Source organism: Passer montanus, unplaced genomic scaffold (genome assembly GCF_014805655.1).
Source record: "Passer montanus isolate IOZ18808 unplaced genomic scaffold, ASM1480565v1 scaffold103, whole genome shotgun sequence".
NCBI lineage: Eukaryota > Metazoa > Chordata > Aves > Passeriformes > Passeridae > Passer > Passer montanus.
Window position 1 is genome coordinate 733,877 of NW_024356838.1, and position 22,151 is coordinate 756,027.

General features: G+C 40.0%; 1 long non-coding RNA gene across 1 annotated transcript; it reads right to left on the bottom strand.

Annotated features, from left to right (window-relative positions):
* Window positions 1-1,135: 1,135 nt before the first annotated feature.
* Window positions 1,136-21,750, bottom strand: LOC120506554. Its single transcript, XR_005628536.1, has 6 exons — window positions 20,677-21,750; window positions 18,868-18,964; window positions 14,018-14,081; window positions 10,869-11,090; window positions 7,298-7,328; window positions 1,136-6,940 (listed from the first exon to the last, which is right to left on the bottom strand). It is a non-coding gene; the product is annotated as an uncharacterized LOC120506554 (long non-coding RNA).
* Between the last annotated feature and the right edge of the window lie 401 nt (window positions 21,751-22,151).

Below are 22,151 nucleotides of genomic sequence, written 5' to 3' on the forward strand. Positions count from 1 at the left end.
AGAACTGGGCACAGTTTCTTTCCTTATGCATATTCCCTTAATAATATATTTGTCACAAGGATTCTTCCTACACCCATCTGGCATATAGATATTTTTCCAAATTTGTCATTTTTTATGTTCCAAAACCTATTTTACTTCACATGCTTTCATAATGAAGCAGCAAAAGCCTGCCATAGCTTGATATATGGAGCAGAAATCACATCTGTGCCAGGCTGTTTTCTAATCAGATAAAGCACTGAATACCTGCAGTGCTTTTTCTTCTGGCCTTTGAATAGATGTACCTGAGTGACTTCCAGCGCTCGTCTGGCTTTGCATTTACAATTACTACAAAATACCATTCCTACTTCTAGCTTTCAGCTAATTTCAGTGCTTTTAAAGCAAAAGAAAAAGAACCATTAGAATTGCCTAGTGGCCTCCCGCACAATGCAAACCATAGAAAGTCAATCTGCAACTTGGGCATCAGCCCAAGCACTCGTGCTTGAACTAGAGTGTACTTTTCAGAAGGACATTTGCCCTCATTTCTCCTTTTAATGCTGTCAATCACACCACGGAATTTACATATCTGTTACTAGTGAGGAGTGAAATGGGCAACAGAGTGGGGACTTCAGTGAGTTTGCTCTTACCAAATTTGGGCTCCAGACAGAAGGAGAAAAAGAGGCGTGATGTCCCATTTTCACCAGCAGCATAAGTATGTGGTGCAAAGAACTTCACTTTACAGAGCCGTAGGAAGATGCTTCTACTTTTCTCTGAGCCTTCACCTGCCCTGCTGTGGCCTGGCTCCTCACCACTGCCTGTCTCCTTTGCATGCACTCAAACAACAGGCAAGATGGATTCTGCAGGAGATAATTTCATCTGAAGCCACATTAACTCCCCAGACACTCTGTCTGCTGCTCGTGGTACATCCCAGGAGAGGCTTCGTTGGCACAGCAGAGACAGGAAGGCTGATGGTTTGTGGCACTCCCCTATGCCAAATCCCGGGAGAGACTTCCTCCTACTTTGAATTTCCTCTGTTCATATAAAGCAAAAGGACAATCTGAGGCATTGCTCTCAGTATAGTTCAAAACACAGTTTGAAGTGTGAATTTTTCAATATTTGAAGCATTGGCTTTTATGATTTATTTATTGATATTCCAGGACAAGCATCACAGAGTGAGGCTGGCGCCTAGTCCAAATATAACAACAATCATTGAACGAATAGCAATATTTCCATAGACATTTTGTCCATTACTATGCAGATAAGTTTTGTCTCTGTATAAGAACACAAAGATATCAAGATGATAAGATCAAGCATATTGGAAAAACACTACAAAAACTCCACTCTGAACTGGAACAGCTCATATTGTTTCATTTCTGACAACAGCATGCACTTTATGAACAGAGCCTGGCTTTATAGTGGGTGTGACTCAGGCATAGGAGGTGTGCAGGGTTTGCTGTCTTTTATCCCTTGAGTCCACCTTGCAATATTGCTGGTATCCGTGTGTAACAGATAGTGTTGTGCACTGGGCTGGAAGATAATAAATAGATGTGAGCTGATGATTTACAGGAGGGTGCTTGGAACTCCTTGAACCGCTGGGGAAGGGAAACTGTGCCGGTACAAGGTTGTGCTGTCAACCTCGCAATAGTTTTTCCTCTCTCCTGAGGGCAATTTCTCCAAGATGTAACTTGCTTCCTGCCTCATCATCTGGAAATTCACAAATCAGAGGAATTGTGGTTAATTACTAAAATGGCTGATCCATAGATCCTTAGCTGTCAGAGCCTGGGGGGAGGGGTTTAATTGTTGTTTTCCTCTGAAAAGATTTCTCCTAAAGTGGTGAAATAACTCACATTAATGAAGATTGCAAATAGAAGACTTCTGTGATTATTTCCAATTGTTGCAAGAATTGCTTATTTAAAATGCATTACTTTCTTAAGTGAAGAAACAGATATTTCTCCAAACATCCAGACTAAATTTAGCCCTAAAACATTCATAACGAAGGAAGAATGCATATTCAGGCTACCACTGCATGTGATCTCTGATCATACAGTAGTTAAGTTTTACAATCACAGTGATTTATGGTACTAAACTGTGGAGCCTCATATCTGCAGGGGTGTGGGTAAAGGGGTGGAACTCTCATCAATCAAAAGACTATACTTGTTCAGCATTTGGATAATTAAGGCAGACAGTTAAAAAGCATAAAATAATATTTTTAAAAATGAAATCAGAATATCTATTTGCATAGTGTTATTAAGCAATACAGTGCTGAGACACCTTTTCAAAAAGCTTGCCTAGAAATCCACTTGTTATCTTGTAGCACTTGATATATGTGTTCTTCAAATTCACACTGGGAGTATTTGTAGAGTTGTTATATAATACACATACTGTCCTCGACTTGAAAAAACAGGATTACAAATAAAGGCTGTCCTTTCAGTTTATTCCAAGACATAAGCAAAAAAAAATATAAAAATTAAAAGCACAATCAATTTTAAAGTGCAAAATTCTGATATCTCACTCATCCTATTGATAGTGCTTTTCTTTCAATTCACCAATCCCAGGTAGTCAGGCATAATGAGGGGCTAGCACAGGGGAACTGTATTAATCAAACAATGTTCAAAAAAAAAGTTTAATTAACTACATATTTTGTAAAAGCCACATTTCATTACTGTTTGTTAGGAAGATGGAAGCATGCACTGGAAACACTAATTCTAATTATTACTTGAAGTGGGAGTTTTTGGCAGAAGGTCAAGGAATAATAGAAGAATGTGTGAATCTGTGCTACAGCATAGCAGTAAGACTAATCATTTGAATACAGCCAGTTGCTTTTTCTTGGACTGTCTGTGTGCTGTTCAGTGTTCTGGATGAATCTAACACAATCAGCCTGTTCTCTGGTGTATATCCACTTCCTGCTGACTCAGGGCAGCTTGCCTCTTCTGCCATTTATTAAAATGAAACATTCCTATTAAAACACAATTTTTCAGAGAGATGACCAAAGAGATATTAGTAATGACATTATTAAAACTATTTTGTTTAAAATGAACTGTCACACTTGTGTGTTGCAAAGCAACACAAACAAATCTATTTCATTTAGTGAGAGATTGCTTTGAAAAGCTGGATTTCTTTCTTTCTATTAGAAGGTATTGCAGAGGGCATGTGATGTGTGCTCCAGGAAACCTCCAGCTTTTATAGATATTAGAAAGGAGGAATATTGTTTCTAGTACTCTCCATAGCAAATAATGTATAATTCATGGACTTGATTAACATGCAAATATGATCCATGGTCTCCAATGTTTATATCTCCTAATAATCTATTAATGGTTTTAAAAGTAAAGGGTAATAGAAACATTTTGTATGAGCAACATTTACTCGTGGCTGTGTTTTTCTCTAATTGTATAGTATAAGCATGTATAGAATTAAAACAGAAACAATGGAAATTAATTAACCTATGATTCTCAAATAAATATTTATTGAAAATAAGGTCACATGGCCAATAATTTGAGATTCACTAGTGAAAGACCCAATTATCATCAGATGACAACATGCCTTAGAAAAATTGTGCTAGGAAATGGAAAGGTACCTTTTCTATAACTATTTCTATAATCTATTTTATAACTATGCTAAAGGTACCTTTTCTATAACTATTCTACATAATTGACCCCTAGATTTGGAAACAGGATTTGTACCGAGATTTCAGCTCCCCTATCAAACATGGAGGGGACAAGGAACAAAGAAATTTAACATACATCTCAAAGACTTGGACTTTTTCAGTTCTCTTTGTTATAGCAGTGGGTAGAGAGAGTTTATGGGGGTACAACCTTGTTTAATGTCTTAGGATCAGTTACTCTCCACTTCCACGTTCTATCTGAAACATTAGAGCTGACAGTCTGAAAAAATGCCAAAACCCACTTCTTGCTTTGTCAGAGCAAACATACAGCAATGACAGGCAGATAATTCCAGATTTTGGGGTTTTCTTCTACTCTGAACACTTGCTGCTTGAAGGTTTGCATGTTTTGCCTCCAACTTTCTGCAGTACTGTTGCACAGCCCCCCCCAGCTGGTACACCAGCCCATTGCTGGGCTCCTCACCTTTCTCTCTCCCTCTCCACAGGAGGATCTGCCAAGGTAGTGATTCACTTCTGTATCAGAAACCACAGAAAGAGAAACAGTGCAAGACACGGCCACATCTGCTCTTTGTTAAAAAATACATTTAAAGTAACAATGCTGTAGGCAACAATAAACCATTTTAATCAACTAATGGAAAGAAACATCCTGTCAAGGACAGCTTTGATGATTTTCATTTTATAACCCATAAGCACTGGACAGTATTTTAGACCAGGGTTGAGAACTTTTTCTGAGTCTGAAGAGGTTGTCTGAGGATAAGGAGAAAAAAATATTATGTCAATCTCCACAGCATCTCTCTATATTTCTAATAAAAAATATTCCTCATATCACATAAATATGAGAGGAATGATGGACTTCTGAACATTTATTAGCAAATAAATATAGGGCCTTTTCTAAAACAAATGCATGTATGATGTCAAAGCCCTTTATTGTATGAGCTGCTCCCTTCCTAGAATGCTGATTTCTCAGAGAAATGAGAACAAATTATGTAGGGTTGGGAAACAGACAGGACTTTGAATCAGCACCTTAGCTCATGCCTTTGTGGGTGACTCTGTGGCTTGCAGATCCTGACCATAAGCCTGTGCCAGTGTTTTAATCCTCAAGTGTGATGATCTTTTTCAGGCTAACTGTGACTAAAGGCAGTCTATTATCCCCACTCTGGTATGTTATACCTCCATTATATCTTCCTCCCCTTTGAGGCATGGAAGAACACTCATAACCCTTCCAGAAATGAGAATTGCCTGAAAACTACTGCTGTGTGAATTTGGGAAGCTGGGTGGTGGGTCCACTACAGAAGAGGCAGTTCAGAAAACAGTTTATGTGCTATTCATAGTGACCCATATGTGTAGAAAAAAACCCCTGACTTCTTTAGTAGAGGCTACCTGTCAGTATAAACAACCACAATCACATTCACAGTGAAAATACACCAATTTTGCACAACAAAAAAGCCTGTTGGTACTTAGACTTCACAGTTCGCTACAGATTTCCTTAATTAAATGAATGTAACAAGTTGATTAGACTTGAGAAGCTCTGAGAAAAGTCAGATCCATTTATACTGAAAAGTAGGACTCAGAAATAAATTATTCACAGTTGATTAGACTAAGACAAGCATTTCTCAAACATTTCTCAATACTTCAGAAAAAGCGACATATTGAACTCTATTTTACTGTGAGGCTCAAAATGGCAATTAACAGTCCTAAGCTGCATATAAAACCCAGTATGAACCACGTTTACAAGAACATTGTGTGTGAATCAAATTACTTTATCTTTGGTTTGAAGAACTTGGAAATAATTGCCAATAAGTATTCATGTATAGGACCAGTTTTTTGAAACAAGTTATTTTAATTACTACTAGTGTCAGGAGTATGTGTAGGCAATTTTATTAGATTTAATGTGTTTAGTGAAGCTCCCTGAACTGTAGCTGGTTTATTTCTGTAGAGGATGAAATATTTAATATAACTTTATTATTCTTACTTTCTAATATTGTATTTATTTCTAAATGAAATCCCAGCATTTGATGTTTTCATTGTTTCACAGAGAATACCAGGATGAAACACAGGGATGTATTTTTACCCTCCTGAACATCTGAACATCATATAGACATGGCTTTCTATAGACCCCACTTGTAAAATACATCCCTTTCAAGCTGCATGTATTTAGAGCCCTTTCCATTTGTACCCACACCTGGACCCCAACACAATGATGAGTGGAAGCTCTTCCATGAAAGAATGTGGATCTGAAAAAAAATAGAGAGGAAAGGTCCCTAAGATGTGAACATTGCGGTCCTGAAAAATGATAGAAATCCTTTATGATTTTCATTTAGCAGTTCTTTCACTTCTAGCAACATTCTTCTCAAACATGGAATTCCTTGAACTTTCCACATCCAAATTACTAAGAAAATTAACAAACAAATTATATCAGCAACTTTGTCTGTAAATAATGCTAAGAAGACAATTCAAGATTTTCATACAGGTGAATGATAAAATCTTAGCATATGTCTAACAGCCTTTCAAATTATGTGATTTGTGGATTTGCTTGCTTTTCTGTTTTCCTTACCCACTGAGGCCATACACCCAGGCCATTTCCAACACTGCAGTGACAGTCCAGCTGCCCAGAGCAGTTTGACAGCTCAGGACACCCCACTGCATCTGCCACAGCTGAGGGATGGGCAAGGGCATCCTGCCTGGCACGGGAACATGCACTGAGGGGGCACTGGCACAGAAACGTGAAATGAAGGGTCACAGGCACAGAGAGAGGCACTGAGGGACTGCGGGTACAGAAACATGAACTGAGGGCTCATGGGCACAGGAACAGGCACTGAGGGGTCACAGAGACAGGAAAAGGCACGGAGGGGTCACAGGCACAGGAACATGAACTGAGGAGTCATGGGCACAGGAACAGGCACTGAGGGGTCACAGGCACAGGAACATGAACTGAGGAGTCATGGGCACAGGAACAGGCACTGAGGGGTCACAGAGACAGGAAAAGGCACGGAGGGGTCACAGGCACAATGCCACTGTCTCCGCCCTCCTCCAGGAGCAGACTCAGCCAGCTCTACACCACCAGGAGGGTTGAAGGAATAAGACAATAAAGGTAAAAAAACGTGGCACTTCACCATCATCCATATTCTTCATCACCCAATTCCAAAGGTAATAATCCAAAGGTATTATCCTGAAGTTGTCAGTCCCATGCGAAGGTTTACAGATGTCTGCAAACATTCATACTTCAAGGAACACAACAGTTATGCACTTTGCTGGTGTGATATAAATTAGCAGTTTCCCACTCTTCATTGCCACAATAAATTGACACAGAAAGAACTGTTGGTATATACAACAACATCAAAGAGCCTGGAATAGTGAAAATAGAAATAGTGAATTGCAGTTATAAAAATAAATTCCTATAAAGAAGAGAGAAGTGAAAAGGAGACGAATGTTCTAATCTTACCTTCATCATAATCTTATTAGCATTTCTCAGAGAGTAGTTCAAGTATCAGTCTATACTCTTATGAATCTGTCTCATAAATATGTCAAGTGCAAAGTATAGTTATTTTAATAGTCTGTGTTGGTGGGCTATCATGGATTTAATTAAGAGACAACTAGTGTATGAAATATGACACAAAAGCACCAAACTAAATGGAGAAATGTTTTACTGCAGATTTAAATCAGGGACACAGAAGTAATGATGATCTGGCCTTAGAAACCTACCTACATTTAATTAATGCAGTCCAGCACAGACCTGTTCATATAGGAGAAAAAAAAGGCATTAAAATGAATGATTTAAGCTATAATATGTTATTTATAAAGACATTTGCATTATCTCCAACAGCATTATATTATTCATAAATGTGTGTTAGTTTGTGGCTCTTAATTTTCAAAAGCAGGAAATGCACCTCCAGTGAGAATTAGTAAAATACTACTTTCAGCTCTCTGTTTTTTTCCAAAATGAAGCCTTTATAAAGCTTCCTGCCTTCCTTCGAAGGGTCTCAGGATGCACAAATCATTCTGTTACAAAATTGCCAATATTCTTCTAAGGTTGCATTGAAAACTGTTATTTTCCACCCAAATCTGCTCTTTCTCCATCTTTCTCCATCCTTCTCCATCTATTCAAAAAATGAGGGCATGCTCAGCACTGTGAGCATGCAGGATTAGATGTTTGAGCACTGCACAATCCTTCCTGCTATCATTTTGGTGCACTGCTTTGACTTGATAGGAGATTTGGCAAGATACACTAGTTTTAAGAAGCAGTGCAAGCGCATATATTTTCACGTTTAAATTCCTTAAATTCCTACTTACGAGTTTAACACTATTTTAGAAAGAAAGAATCCAATAATTCCCTGAAACCATTCCAGTATCTTGAACTGATCTTGCAAAATCATTGACTGCCAACAACATCAGCTGCACTGAAGTTGAAAGCAAGGCTCACTATTGATTTGTAAGGGCACAGAAGCAGACTCTGACAATAAACAGTTAAGAATACGCCTGTCTGGCTGTAAGAATTGATACCTGGGTCAACTACAGGAACCATATTTATACATGATTTCCATGTCTAAGACATTGCTTTTTATTAACCTGATCCAACAGGTACTAGCTATTTCATGTTAACTTTTATCAATTCAAGTAGCTTCCAGTCATTTAGAATAGAATAACCTTTAATTGGTTGGTTGGTCTAAAAGGCAGTTAAAGTATTCAGAGATTTTATTAACCTTTTATTACTAGAGAAGAAAAAAGACAATAGCCAGAAAGCATCATTAAGTGAACTTAGTCCTTATTTTTAGAAAACTTAGAGCTGTGGACTCTAGGTGCTCTCCAAACACCATAATTTGGACTGCCAAGAATGTAATATAAACTGTAAAATGACACAAAAATAAAAGTACTTGGAAGAAATAAATTCATAACTAATTTTATTTTTTGGTGAAGAAAACATCAAAGGTTTGCAACTCAGCCTGGAAGGCAAAAATGGATAAAAGGATAGAGCCTATAGTTTCAAAATGTTTTTCTCTTTAATGAACAGTTGAAAATATCCATAAATCTCTTCCAGTATCACTGTATTTAAAAAGCAGTCAAGTCTTTTGTGCCTGACATGTTTACAGTAAATCTATTATCATCTGTCATGTTTGCATAAATTGTCCAAAAGTTCATCCTGTCTTGGCTGTCTTTCAGTATTCATTAGTACTGAAGTAATTTTTGGAGTAAATGAAGGGAAAAATGCCCAGAAATTGAGATAAGGCACAGAAAGAACAAGACTTCATATAACTAACAGGAACAAACAGAGCTTTTTTCAGCTAAAGTCACAGAAATTTGGGTTTTTTTATTGAACTAACCAGTACCTAAGTGTGTAATAAAGAACCACAGACAATCAGGATGAAATTCTAAATAATATATGATAAGGTAGTAATATAGTCCCAAATAGGTATTTATATGGACACTTATCAAATGGCTCTTGTCACAGGTCTGCTGTGAGCTGTCACCTGAATTTAGCATACCTTTGCACCTTCTCTGATGGTAAGAATTACAGAGCAAAACCACAATGTGACTCCTAATCTACCTGCTTCCTCAATTAAGAAGACAAATATAACAAAAATGGAGAAAATAACACTGACAAAGAGCTGCCATGGGGGTACAGCTGGAAACACAGGGCTGGCTGAAGCTCCTGTCTGAGGGGAGGCACTGCACAGCTGAGGGCCCCTGCCTCCCATGGGACAGAGGATTTGGGTGCCTCCAGCCTCCAGAACATATCCTGGCTTTGCCATCCACTCCAGCCAGGATGTCCCCAGTGTGTCCTGGCTTTGCCATCCACTCTCCCTGGGATGCCCCCAGCACCCATGCCCTGCCTGTTTCCTCTCCCAGCCTCAGCACTGAGGTGTCCCCATGCCCTGGCTTGCAGTGCTGGGCTGTGCCGTGGGTGTTTGCAGGAGGCAGCACAAGCACAGCCCCCTTCCCATCAGGGAGGAAGGAACAAAACCAGAGCTTTCAGCTTCTCAACAAACACTACCAAATTCAAGAGCTTCCTCTCAGGAATAATTAGAGGCATTCTGGGTGGCATTGTAACTGAAGCATCTAAACGCCTTGTAGGTTCCTTGTAGCACAAGGTTGTGACTTGATAAAAAGGGCTGAAAATCAAGGACATAATCTTGCTGAGTTACTCAAGTAATAAAGAGGTGAATAGGTAAGAAATAGCTGTATTGCTTCCCTGTAACCAAAGGAACAAGGAAACCCAGAGCTTTCTAGGCTATACTCCCATGGAATCAAACCTGAAGATGTGCAGGAAGAAATTTACCCTGGTCTACACTCCACACAATGTGTTCATTAGATTTTAAAATAATAGGGCACTATATCTCTTCGCCTCAGGGCACAGTTGCTTGTGATTTCCATTAAAAGTCTTGTTGACAGCAGGGTTTGTTCAATGAAGTGTGAACATAACAATGGTTTTACAGAGTTTTACAAAGTAACTTACATTCACAGAAAGCTCCCCACACCTCTGTACCAAAAACAATTTGTAGAATTAAATATTTAACAAACAAGTTTGAGAGCTGCAGTGATTAAATTAGTGAGATAATTAGCAAGATATTTAAGGTTAATGTTTACAAGTAGGTTAATTATATCCTTTCCCAAATCTCTGTTTTCATTTCATTTGACACATGTTGCAATAACAGTGAAAGTGAGGCCACACTTGCAGAGGTGGCAGGCAAGGCAGCATGTGTCACCAAAGGTGACTAAATGCACACTTCTGAGGGAACTTTTCTCCAATATATAGTCTTAGAGCCTTATGTTCATGTCCCAGCAATTCTCCATCTTTGAGGGTGAATTTATTTGAATAACACTTCAGATCTGCATAAATAAACGTTTTCTACAGGACTTTAGGGATTTCATAGCTTCAAGGCTTCATATAGCTCTCCAATGTTAATTACAAATGTTTAATGCTCTGTACTGAATTTACTCTACATGAACAGCACCTGTGTTCAAGACTGTAGACCCAAGGCAATGCAGAGAGCTGAAATTCCCTCTGATTAGATGTCAGTGATGTCACTTCACATTTATTGTAGTGAAATTAAGAACAGAATCTGCTACAGTGATCAGCAGGATGGTTGTAGAGAATCAAGAAGGGAATCGTCCTTCAATAAAGTTTTAAAAAACTATTTAGCAGGTATTTGTGCAGAGGCAACAGGACATGCCATCTGGATTCATTTACATAAAGTTATTCTGAAAACATGTCAAGTCACTGTGGCCATGGGCTCTGAGCATCCAGGGAGCACAGCCATGCATGCAATGAGCTCACCTACAAGCTGATGCTGTTGAAGGGAAAGGTGCTGAAGCTTTCCAGTAGCAGAAGAAACATTTTTCAACATTTTTCAATTTTTCATCTGACCACTGTTCCCTCTTCTTCCTGACAGAGTACATTTGTTGTCTTCTCAACACACCACAGCCCAGGACCAAACTTCCCAAACCCTGATGGGACTAAAATCCCATAGATGGGGAGGAGCCTCAAAATTTCCACCATCTAAAATAAGGTAAGTCAAGAACCAAATATTGTCAAACATTACAACATTTGATATTCAGATCTTATTTAGACAGCACGTGTGATTTGTAACCACTACATCTGCCCCAGCACATTTTACAAGGTTCCCTCCTTGGTAAACATGCAGCAGGCAGTCTGCTGAAGGCCTCTCAGTCCAGCCGCCCTCCTCCAGCCACTGGCAGCCTCAGAAAAAGTTCATTTTTCATTCATTGCCAATTTTTGAGTCTTCCATCTGGAAAGACAGTTGCCTTTCCCATAGGGTCAGGCTGCTGGGGGTCCTGTTCTCATGAGCCATGGGATCCTGTCCTGCTCTGTCCCTTGGAGTGAGTGCTGTTGGCTGTCACTGCACAGCAAGGGGGGCTCCTGGAGAGGCTGTGCTACTTCTCATTCATCACAATTCCAGTGCTCCCATCCCCTGGAATCAGGCCCATTCCTCCTGAGGAAGAGGGTGCTTTCTGGCTGTTAATGACACCTGCTTTCCCTCATGTGGACTCATGGCCCAGCCTTCCCCTGGGAGAAGCACAGGCCAGGCTGCCAGGCCCAGCCTGCCCAGCCCCTCCATCCCTCCCCTCCGCTGTCACTGGGAGAGCAAAGCACACCCACCATTCCCCAGGGCAGGAGGAAGCCAGGACTGTGGGGACAACTGGCTTGCGTAAAACTTTCTCCAGCTACCATTATACTGAGCAAAAGGATGGATCTGGAAGTCTTATCCCTGGCCAGGGAGGATGTGTTTTTCTATACCTCTGCACCTATAGGAACCAACCTTCTGAGCAGAAGGAGTCACCTTTTAAACTAGAGTGAGCCACAGCAGCTAGTTCTTGGGTTCTGCATTCTAAGAAACTCACTGCACTACAGTGAAACTTTAACTGTTTTCTGAATTTTTTAAGCTACAAAATTTTACTCAGTGTGGCTTGTTTGGTTTTTTTTTTGGTTTTGGGTTGGGTTTTTTTTTGGTTTTTTGGTTTTTTTTTTGTTATATTCTGCTGTTATTTGATATATTATTTGATCATTTTGCCATATCATTATAAAACATTAACATGCCCATGCCTGCTGGACACTGCTGATAAGGAGGCTCACAAGACAGGAGCTGGTGCAAATCAGTCTCTGTCCTTTTGAAAAATTAGTTGAAGTAATTTTACATTTTTACTTTCCCAAAGGGACACTGCAGCTATTTCTCTCCCTTTCTTATTTGTGGTTGAAATCACTGCAATGTAAACATATACCTCTCTATCCTACATCCCTAATGCCAGAGACAAGACCTCACCTGCAGTATTTCAGGGGCAAGCACAGAGGTGGGGATGCTCTGGGCTGCACTGCATTTTCACAAGTGACTACTGTGAGTATACACGCAAGTAGAGCAACTGATTTTTGAAAGGCAGTTAGATACCCAACCAGTAATTGTGTACACAATTACCGTGATTACACATGTAATCATGGTCATTGTGCTTTTAAATGATGCATGTGCTATTCTAAAAATTCACTGCTGTATTACTAAAATTAATGGGAGCTTTGCCATCAATTTAAATTGATGGAGGATCAAACACTATGTATTGTGGCAATATCTGAGATATATTGAAGAGCAAATGCAGTTTTTGCAACACAAATGCTAAATCTTCAGTATATTTAAACAGTAAAAGAAGGATGGAGACATAGTTTTTTAGCATATGTAGGTATATATTCATTATGCATTCATAAATAAATTATAATTTTTGAATAGAATTCTGGATTTGATTCAAACTACACTGACATTAAGAGAAAACCACAGCTCTGGATCAAGGCTTCTTCCTCTAATGTTTCCAATTAGCTCAGGTTAGAGAGCTGTGCATGCATTTGTTCATGACAAAATCATTGGCTTTTGACTCCCTTGTCTTTCAAGACTTAAATGGAATTTTCAGTGAAGATGCTGTGCAATACAGTAGGTACAGTGATATGCAGTATTTCATATATCTAGTCTTTGTCCATGTTCTAACAATGTGCATTAAATGTGCTACTATTGTCTCTTTTTCCGATTAGTTTACAGCCCTGTAGTTCCAGCTGTTTTATTCTGAAACTCTAAAACCCTGTCACTAGGGAGTTCTGTGTAATTGCCCATAATATGCACCACATTATCCATTTCAGGAACTGTGCTGAAAGACAGCAGCAATAAGGGGTTTTCTAAAGGCAGTCTGGTTTACACTAATGGATCTAACAGGAAGGAAATGCAATTTGAAAGAAGCTGATGCATATGTTCTATTGTTGAATATAATGTTTGATTTAATTATTAACTGTCTGTGATGGAAAGTCAGATCCTGCTCAGTTCTGCTTACAGTTTGGTACCCTGCTACCAGTAAAAACAGACGAGATTCAGTCTAAGGATTTAAGAGTTCTTTGTAAAGTACTGACATTTAATTGTGCTTTTATAAAATATCAGCTGAGGAACTTCAATTGCACACTTCTTCCATGCAGACTGGCTTCCTTTTATCAAGCTAAATATACAATATAGAAGCCAACTCTCTTTCATTTTCCCTTGCATAAATCAGGAGATTCTCAAAGTTAACAATCTGCTGTAATTATTTAAATAAATATGATCCAAATTGAGTTCATATTCACTGCTGTTCATGACCTATTCAATTTTATTTTATTTTACTTTCATGTCATACACATAGCACTGCAGTCAATCTACTGTATCACCGAGGATGTTCACAATGGACCCAAGTGAATTTTTAGGAAGGAGTTAAAATGTGCTGGCACGACTATACCTATCCTTCTTTTATCAGGAACAGAGGATTTGGCAGCTCATTTCAGTCCAATTCTATAATTGGTGTTTTGTGATGTCTAGTAAATTGTTGCATTGTGTTACAAAGGTCCCTAATTCCATGGGTGGGTGTTAACATGCTGTAAGGAATGAATTCATTATGGAGAACTCTTACCTGAAATTCCATTATCCTTTCCTCACCATGGTGACTCCTATCAAACTCATTCATATAACGTAATCTGGAAAGAAATAGGTAGTGATGCTAAAGCTGTATTTTCAGAGAAGCTTAAAGGTAAAAAAAATCACAGCTCTTCTGCATTATTCAGACAAAAACAGTGGTTAAACATCACTAGTAAACAAAATAATTGAGCAACGTAATTTCGGTTTTGTATTTTGTATCTGTCTAGTGAGATTATTATCTTTAAAACTATCTTAAACAAATGCTGAACTGCAGCTGAAATTAAACAATAGTAATGATATCTGGAGTACATCCAGAATGCAGCTTTTGTTAAACATACCTTTTTACAAGTAGTGCACACAGCATTAGCTCTGTGGGATGCACCTTACTTTGCAAGCTCCAAAGAGATTGGTTAGTTTTGTCAGGAGGGTAATAGAAAGAAATTAAGCTCCTAGGAAATACACCACCCTGCCTCAGATCCCTAATTGATTTTGACAGCTTAAGAAGTAGAGACCCTGTCCCTGGCATATTTGTGTTCTTGGTGTCAGTCAGTAAACTTCAGGCAAAGACTATGAACAAGCTATTAGAGCAAAATCCATCTCACATTTACCTGGAGAGTTTTGCTTGTAATCTGTTTCCTGTTGTAAGGATCTGAGAAGATTTTCTGAAAATCTCAAACATTTTGAATATTTTTTTTAGAGAAATACCTAAGAGTTTGATCCAAATGTATCCAGACACCTTTAGCCAATGGCTCCCATCAGAGCAGATTTCTGCTGGATCTTTCCTGGGTCAAGAATATCATAAAACCATTCATAGGCTGTTACAGGACTCCTGAGAAGGACTTCTGAAAAGTCTTGTCAGAAATCAACAAATGCCAAGGTGTGCAGCCTCTTTTAAAAAGTTAACAACAAACCCACAAAACAGGTATGAGCTGAGGTCAGCTCTTGTTTTGCCTTAAGTTTTCCCTTAGTTTCACTGTTACTCCTACTCCCAATTAAAAGTTTATTGAAGCACTTTGCATACTCTAGTGTATTGAAGAAGCAATTGTTGGAGTGAAAAGGAAAACTGTCAGTTCTGAAAATAGCTTGGACTACTCATGTGTCATTCTCAGTGTATGCTGAAATATCCAGAAAAACGTGGCTCACACTGCGGATTGCATCAGATACCGACACATGTATAAGCAACTCTCTCCCCACTTTCTCCTCCTGAGGCTCATTTTTACAAAACACATGGTTAGAACTAAGCTGTGCTTTCTGCCATTGGAGTAAACTACAATGGAGCAGAGCACAAAGGAAATTTATTCCCCATGCGTGTGTAGGATCTGCCTGTAGAGCGCAGTGTGAGAATCAGCGGCAGACACGTGTAAGCAGCACACTGCAGGGGAGAGGGGAGACAGCCTGCTTCATTCTCTTGTCTCATGACCAGACCTCAGGTGAAACTCTGTATGTGCTGAGTGTCAGATCACTTGCAGATGACAAACACAAGGCTCTTGTGCAGGTCCTGGGAGCTCATCCTCCTATCTCAGCCACGCCAGAACCCATCTGGCCTGAGCACCCCCAATGCACCTGGGTGACCAATCCACCCACTCATTCCCTTCTTCCCTTCTCAACATGCAGCACTCTGCACTGTTCGTGCTTTGTCTCCATCCCAAAGTACCTCTCTGCGTTTGCTGGCTTAGGCATGTCCAAGAGGGGGATTGAAAAGGGTCTCAGTGGCTACACAGAGCAGCAATGGAATAAGGGTGGAAATCATATTCACAGGGAGACACAACTGAACTCACGCAGGTGTTCCTCCATGTCTGCTGTGACTCCTTTAGGCAGCAAAACAGGTGAGTTTGCTGCATGCTAATCAGGAGAAAACCATCTGAAATATGCATCTGCACATGAGCATCTGTGCAGAGTTTCTCCAAACCAGTTCTCAAGTGCATTTTTTCCCTGTATGGGCCTCTTTTGTACTTTGTTGTGCCAAGAGGCTTATTTTGTATAGGTGGAGAGACCCCTACCCACCAGTCATCAGGGAGTGCTATTAATATGCAACATCTTGAATGCATGAGCTGAATGACAAGCTGGCAGTGTTTGAGAATGTGTGGTCCAAGTTTATGTCTCTCCCTGAAGAGGCAAAAAGCCCCTTCCCGAACTCTCTGCCAAACTGTGCAAGAGATGAAAGATAGGAAAATGGGCAACCTATTTTTTTTGCTTCTCTCTTCCTAATACCTTGACACTATAGTTTCCTTCCCCTGGCCACAGTTACTGTGAATGGCCAATTTCAAATAGTTTGCTTCTACTTTCAATGTTGAAACAGAACCGGACAGCATTGTTGTTAATTTTTTTTCTTAAATGCTCATGGAAGAAATTGGAAACATTTATTAGTCTTTTTAATAAAAAACTGTCTTTTGGATTCATATGTCATTATCCTGTCTGAAATGTCTCAACAAAAGTGAGTTAAATTGAGGTCCTGAATTGTAGGCATTTTTGCACTTTGCTTTTGGTCATGCAGTGTCACTATGCAAGGCTCAACTCAGCATGTTTTTAAACATGGAAAAACTTGCTGAGTGTTTTTGTGCCTGAGTAGCAAGAAATGATACCAGCATGTCTCATTATGGATTAGCTACAGTTTGATCTAGGAAGAATAAATGGGTGTTTCTTGTAGTTCTCACCAAGAAAATGGGAAAGGATGCAGAGGGAAGAGGAGGCATCAGACAGTCACCATTCCTGGCCTCTAAACCAGCCTGTGGCTGTTCCCAGACATTTCAGGGGCTCAGGAGCTGGACTCTGTGCAATTTAGCTGCATCTACTGAGATGCTCACCTAGGTTCTCCTGCACAAGGGCTGGATGCTGTTATGACATGACATAACAGAACCATGCTGTGGTTTGTTTGCAGCACTGGTGCCTTAAACACATACCTTTGGCCTTCACCAGCTGTTCAGCTTTGGGGTGAACAGAAAGAATTAGAGAAACAAAGACTGACACATTAAAAATTTGCTTCTGAGTCTTGTGATAGAAAAGCCAAAAGTGGCCAGACATGCCCATGTGTACCCATGTAGTCTGGAAGCAATGTCTACTGTGCAAGGAGAACTGAAACAAGCCTACCCCAGAGACCTCTCCTTGGTACAGTCACTCCCACTGAGTCCGTGTGGTCAAGCAAGAAGCTGGTTTTACAATTCTCCATGGCTGGCTTTGCCATACTCGATCCCAGCTGGCCGGGCCCTCCCAAGGCACGAGTTCCAGGCCAGCATCCCCCCAGCAGTGTCCTGGCTAGAGCCTGGCCTGAGCAGCAAAGGGCTCCACCCCAGCCTCCACACAGAGCAGTAAGGGGAACAGCAAACTGGGCTTTTCAGACACCAGCTGTTTCCCTGGCATCGCTGCCTCCCTCTCTGCATGTGCCTTTGTCATTCCCTGAATCTCTGCCCGCTGCACAACTCTTGGAATCAGTTAAAATGACTTTCGGGATGTTTTCCTCTTGCCTTAAAGGACTCATGTGCTTTGTTTCTCCCTCAGTCACAGCAGAACATAGAAAATGGTCTACACAGAAAATGTGAAAGATGGTTTCTATGTAAATGGATGGTAAAGTCAGCCAAATTAATTTGTTCATTCAACGTCTATGAATAATTTTGTATTCTGAATTTACAAATTTATATTATTTCTTATAGGGAATCTATTTTTTGCATATTCAATTCATTTTTTAACTGCTCCAACCATTTTTCATCATTCCATAAAGCAGGTTCATTTACAAATTATGCTTATCAATCACAAGGGAAATTACCTCTTTTATTTCTTATTATGAGATTGAAGTTCCATCCCTTTTTGGGGAAGATTTTGTAGTATCTTACAAAAAATTCTTTTTGATTCAGAGAGTGGGGGAAAGTAGGGAAGGTCAGAAAAATTCTGCCAAAGGAGTAAAATTACTAGCTACAATTATCAGCTTGAGAAAAAAACAGCTAGTTTGTAGAGTGATGTGGAACAAGCACAAATACAGACTTTTATAATGTTATGACCTTCCTTAAAATTCATTCATGCAAATTGGTTAAAATTTAGGTGAGTTATTAAGAACCCCATAAAATAGAAAATCTATTAATGCAGAAGGAGCTAGCAACATTGATACTTTAAATCTAGGAAATATGGATTTCTATCAGTTCTATCAGCTTGCCCTCAGAATGAATGAAGAGATTTTCCAGGATAAGAGACACCTGAATGATTTAAACTTTCAGGCTGACATAGCTCTGTTGTTGAGTGCATGTAACCTCCCAAAGATCACAGACAGGTGCTAGGCACAGGTCTTCCACAGAAGAGAAAATCAAAGCTTTGAATCATACATTCAAGGGCTTCTCACTGAGAGAGAAGTGAAATAATGTTAAACAAAATTCTAGGTATTGAATAAACACCACAGCAGCACGGATGGTGGCAGCAGAAGCTGGAGGGTACCTGGGCTGTTCCCCAGCTCTGGCCCTGGTTTTGCATAGTGCTGTGTCTGGGATTGGGGCAATTCCAGCTGTGCCAGAGAAGGTGTGGGAGTGTCCCCAAAAGCAGATGGATGAGCCACCTCCTGTGTGGGCAGCACCAACTTCTGCCCACCAAAGAGGCCAACAAGCATGCAACATCAGGCATCCTTTCTCCAGGCACACTGTGGTGTTTTGCAGTTACAACCCCTCTGTGTATGGCCAATATCCTTACAAACATCCTGTTCCTTCTGTGAGCCATGGTGGCTTTACACCAGCAGCAGCAGGAGGAAGAAATAATCCCAGAGTTAAAATGCACCATCTCAGTCTCCTGCTTTACTGTCCCCCAGAAAATATCACACACATTCAGGCTAGGGGGCTATTTTAATGACACCAGACAGACTCCACTTACCCTGCTGAGGGTATCCTCTGATGGCACTACAGTGAGGAATAACTTCTCCCTACACTGTCAACAGGACAAATGTAGATTTCTTCAAAATAATAGAGATCTGAAAATAAAAGGATATTGATTTAGGCCATGTTGTCAATCACAGGACAGAACAGTCCAATGGGTATAGCATAAATGGAGTTTTGTTACAAAATGTGCTTTTGTTTCTGAAGACCAGCAGATATATGTGGTTTTAATGTTGGTTGGATGGACTATAAACTTCCAAGCATTTCCTCTGAGACAAAGTATTTTGCTGGAGACAAGCAAGACCAAGGGTATTTCCACTGGACCAAAAAAAATTATTCAACTAACAACTTCATTAGCACCTTAGAAGGGCAGCAGCAGGAAAATCTGAGCAATGTGCTGTGTAGCTGAACTTGGCAAGCATCTGGTAACTCTCACCTTGTGCAGATCCCTCAGCCACTGCTGGCACTCATGTATTGCCCAGGTTCCTGATACCTGGCTGTCTTGCGATGCTCCTGACACAAAAGCCTCCACCATTTGGACCTTGATGTGCTCCCCCTCATTCCCAGCAGGAAGGATGCTGCCAGCCTTGGGCACGCTGCTCCATGCTGAGAGTAACCCCAGATCCTACAGCCAGCAGGCATTTGCTGTTAAAATGCACAGGGAGGCAGCCCAGGGCCTCACTGCACAGGCCTGCACAGACAGACCCATGGCATGGGACACTACACAGCCTTTATATTAAACAGAGCTTCAAAGATGCAAAAATATTAACAGACACCAAAAAATAGAAGCATAAAGGTCTTTTAATAGCCCTATGCTGCTCTTGCCATGAGCTCAAGCGCTTAGAGAGGAAGTGACCTTTACAAAATTATTGTTTATGATCTCTCCGTGTGTGCCAGTATAGGCACAAAGAGTATTCCAATTTATTTAAAAGGTTACATATCAAAACTGAATATGCAGTACAACTGTGTTATCACACTGTATAGCTTTTACACAGGAAATCCAATCCTTGAGTATGACTTCTAGGCACTGGGGCCAGATTCTCTCTCACTATTCAAACTAGAGATGAATATGCAATATAACAAAATAATGTATTCATCCTACATTTCTTCTATTTGATTATCTAAAAATCACTCAGAAATTTCCCCAAATAATTCCTGGCTTTAAATTACTCACAAATTTCTTCCAATAAACAGTATTTTAACTTGCAAAATATTTGAACATTGAATTCAAGGTACTCAATATCCTGACAAGCCAAGGCTGGTCATGCTGAAAAATTTGGTTGTCTCAGTTTCAGAACCTGATTCAATTTCTTTTGAGTTGTATGGTATCTCCTATGGTACCTCATGCATCATATACAATCTTCCCCTCCCCTGCTGCTTGATAGAGGCACTGGCTGTGCCTGATGAGGGAGACTGACCCTGCCCTCAAGCTGTCTCCAGTACCTAGGTGGGAAACCACTCCCCTGCTCCAAGGGAATACTTGTGTGTGTATATTTCCTTGCTCTACCAGGAAGAAAGTGCCTTGAATCAGCCATAGGGAATATGCCATTCAGCTGCCAAGGTGAAATCAGGACACATTTAGTCCAGCAAAATAAGTGGTTACACTCCTGTGCACAGCAATGGATGAACTCACAAAATAAAACTAAACTGAAATTTAAAAATGCATTCCTAGATTGCCATTATCGACCAGGACCTCTCCTCCCCTGCAAGATTAGTAGCACAGGGGCTGCTAAGGCCAGCTGCAAGCCTCACTCAGGCAGTTCCCCCCGAGCAGCCCGTTCCCCTTGCTCGAGGTGGCTGAGCTCACCTTCCTGGGCTGGCCATGGGGTCCCGTGGTCGCCTCTGCAGGCTGCCAGCAGCTTCTCCTCTGAGCCTCCCCACACATCACAGCTCCAGCCAGAACTGGCCCTACTGCATCCATGGAGGGGTCCAGCATCCTTCCTGCTTCTCCTTGTTTCTAGGAACACAAAAATACCTGTGCCAAGCAGGTCCTCTCATCTCACTTGCTGGTGTTGGTTTCTCCTCCTGATATGGAAGACTTGCCAAACTGTCACTTCTCTGGTGTGCCTTAGTAAGAATATTATTTTCAGCTTCAGTTCTTCCTGCAAGTCAGCAGGCTCTAGATAATGTTTGACTTGGATGCACCATGAGAAAAGTTCTATACAAGCATCTTATTAGATCTAGGACTTCTTTTGTGAAGTGAGCTTCTAATTGAAACCACACATCCCATGTTGGAGCTCCAATGACAGTCATACCACTTTTTCTAAGCTACCCCAAACTATCAGCCATTGCAATCATGATTCTTACCTTCAATGGTTAAAAATCAAAACCACTGCCTTAAAGTTATTCTGCTTGGACATAGTCACTGAACTTGGCCGTGATCATGACCTGACAACACACACGAGGAGAAATTGGCCTCTAAGATTCACTTCATGCTGAAGTACAATGTTCCATATATGTTTTATAAAATTCTCAAATGGAAATTTTCACAGTTTCTGATTTTCTTGTATATTCTCATTTTTTTCTGCTTCTTGATGAATCCCATAATTCACTAGGTAAAGGTTTTCCAAAGTGTTCCATCCAGCTAAAACCTTTCTGGAGGCCTTCAAATATGCAGTCCCACAGAACAGATCACAAATATCAGGCAGCATGATGTAAAATCCAAATCTCACAATTAAATATATCACTGAAAAATTATTTTCTGCAAGTATATGAAATATCTAATTGAAAATTTGCTTTTGCAAATATTCATGAAAGGTAATTTCAAGTGCATGTATGCTCGTAGAAAGCAAATTCACAAAGTCATAGACATGATCAATTTGGAGTTAATTTTTGAATTTAAATGAATATTCATAGACATTTTCAACTATTCGTTTAACTTCAATACAGACTCATCAGCACTCATTTGCACCTAGTTTTTATTAGTGCAAATCAGGATTAAAAACACTGAAATCAAAAGTTGAGCATGTCTGAAAAATCCTTAAAAATTACAATTAAAACTGCCTTTCTTATCTTCAAAATGGAATAAATCTATCTTTCTTTTTCTAGCTTCCCTTTCTATCAAAATTTGAGAATGATTTGTTAACTTTTGAAGTTATTGTTCAGCTGTCAGCTAAAGCTATTTATATGCTTTGATACTAAACATTCCTTTACATAATGGTGTCTCTTCCTCCCAATTCCTTAAAAATTACTCATCTGCAATACTTTTTTTCCACATTTCCTAGGATTCAGTTTAAATGAAGTTTATAAAACTCTCATAAAATTTTCTGTTTCAGGCTGGTT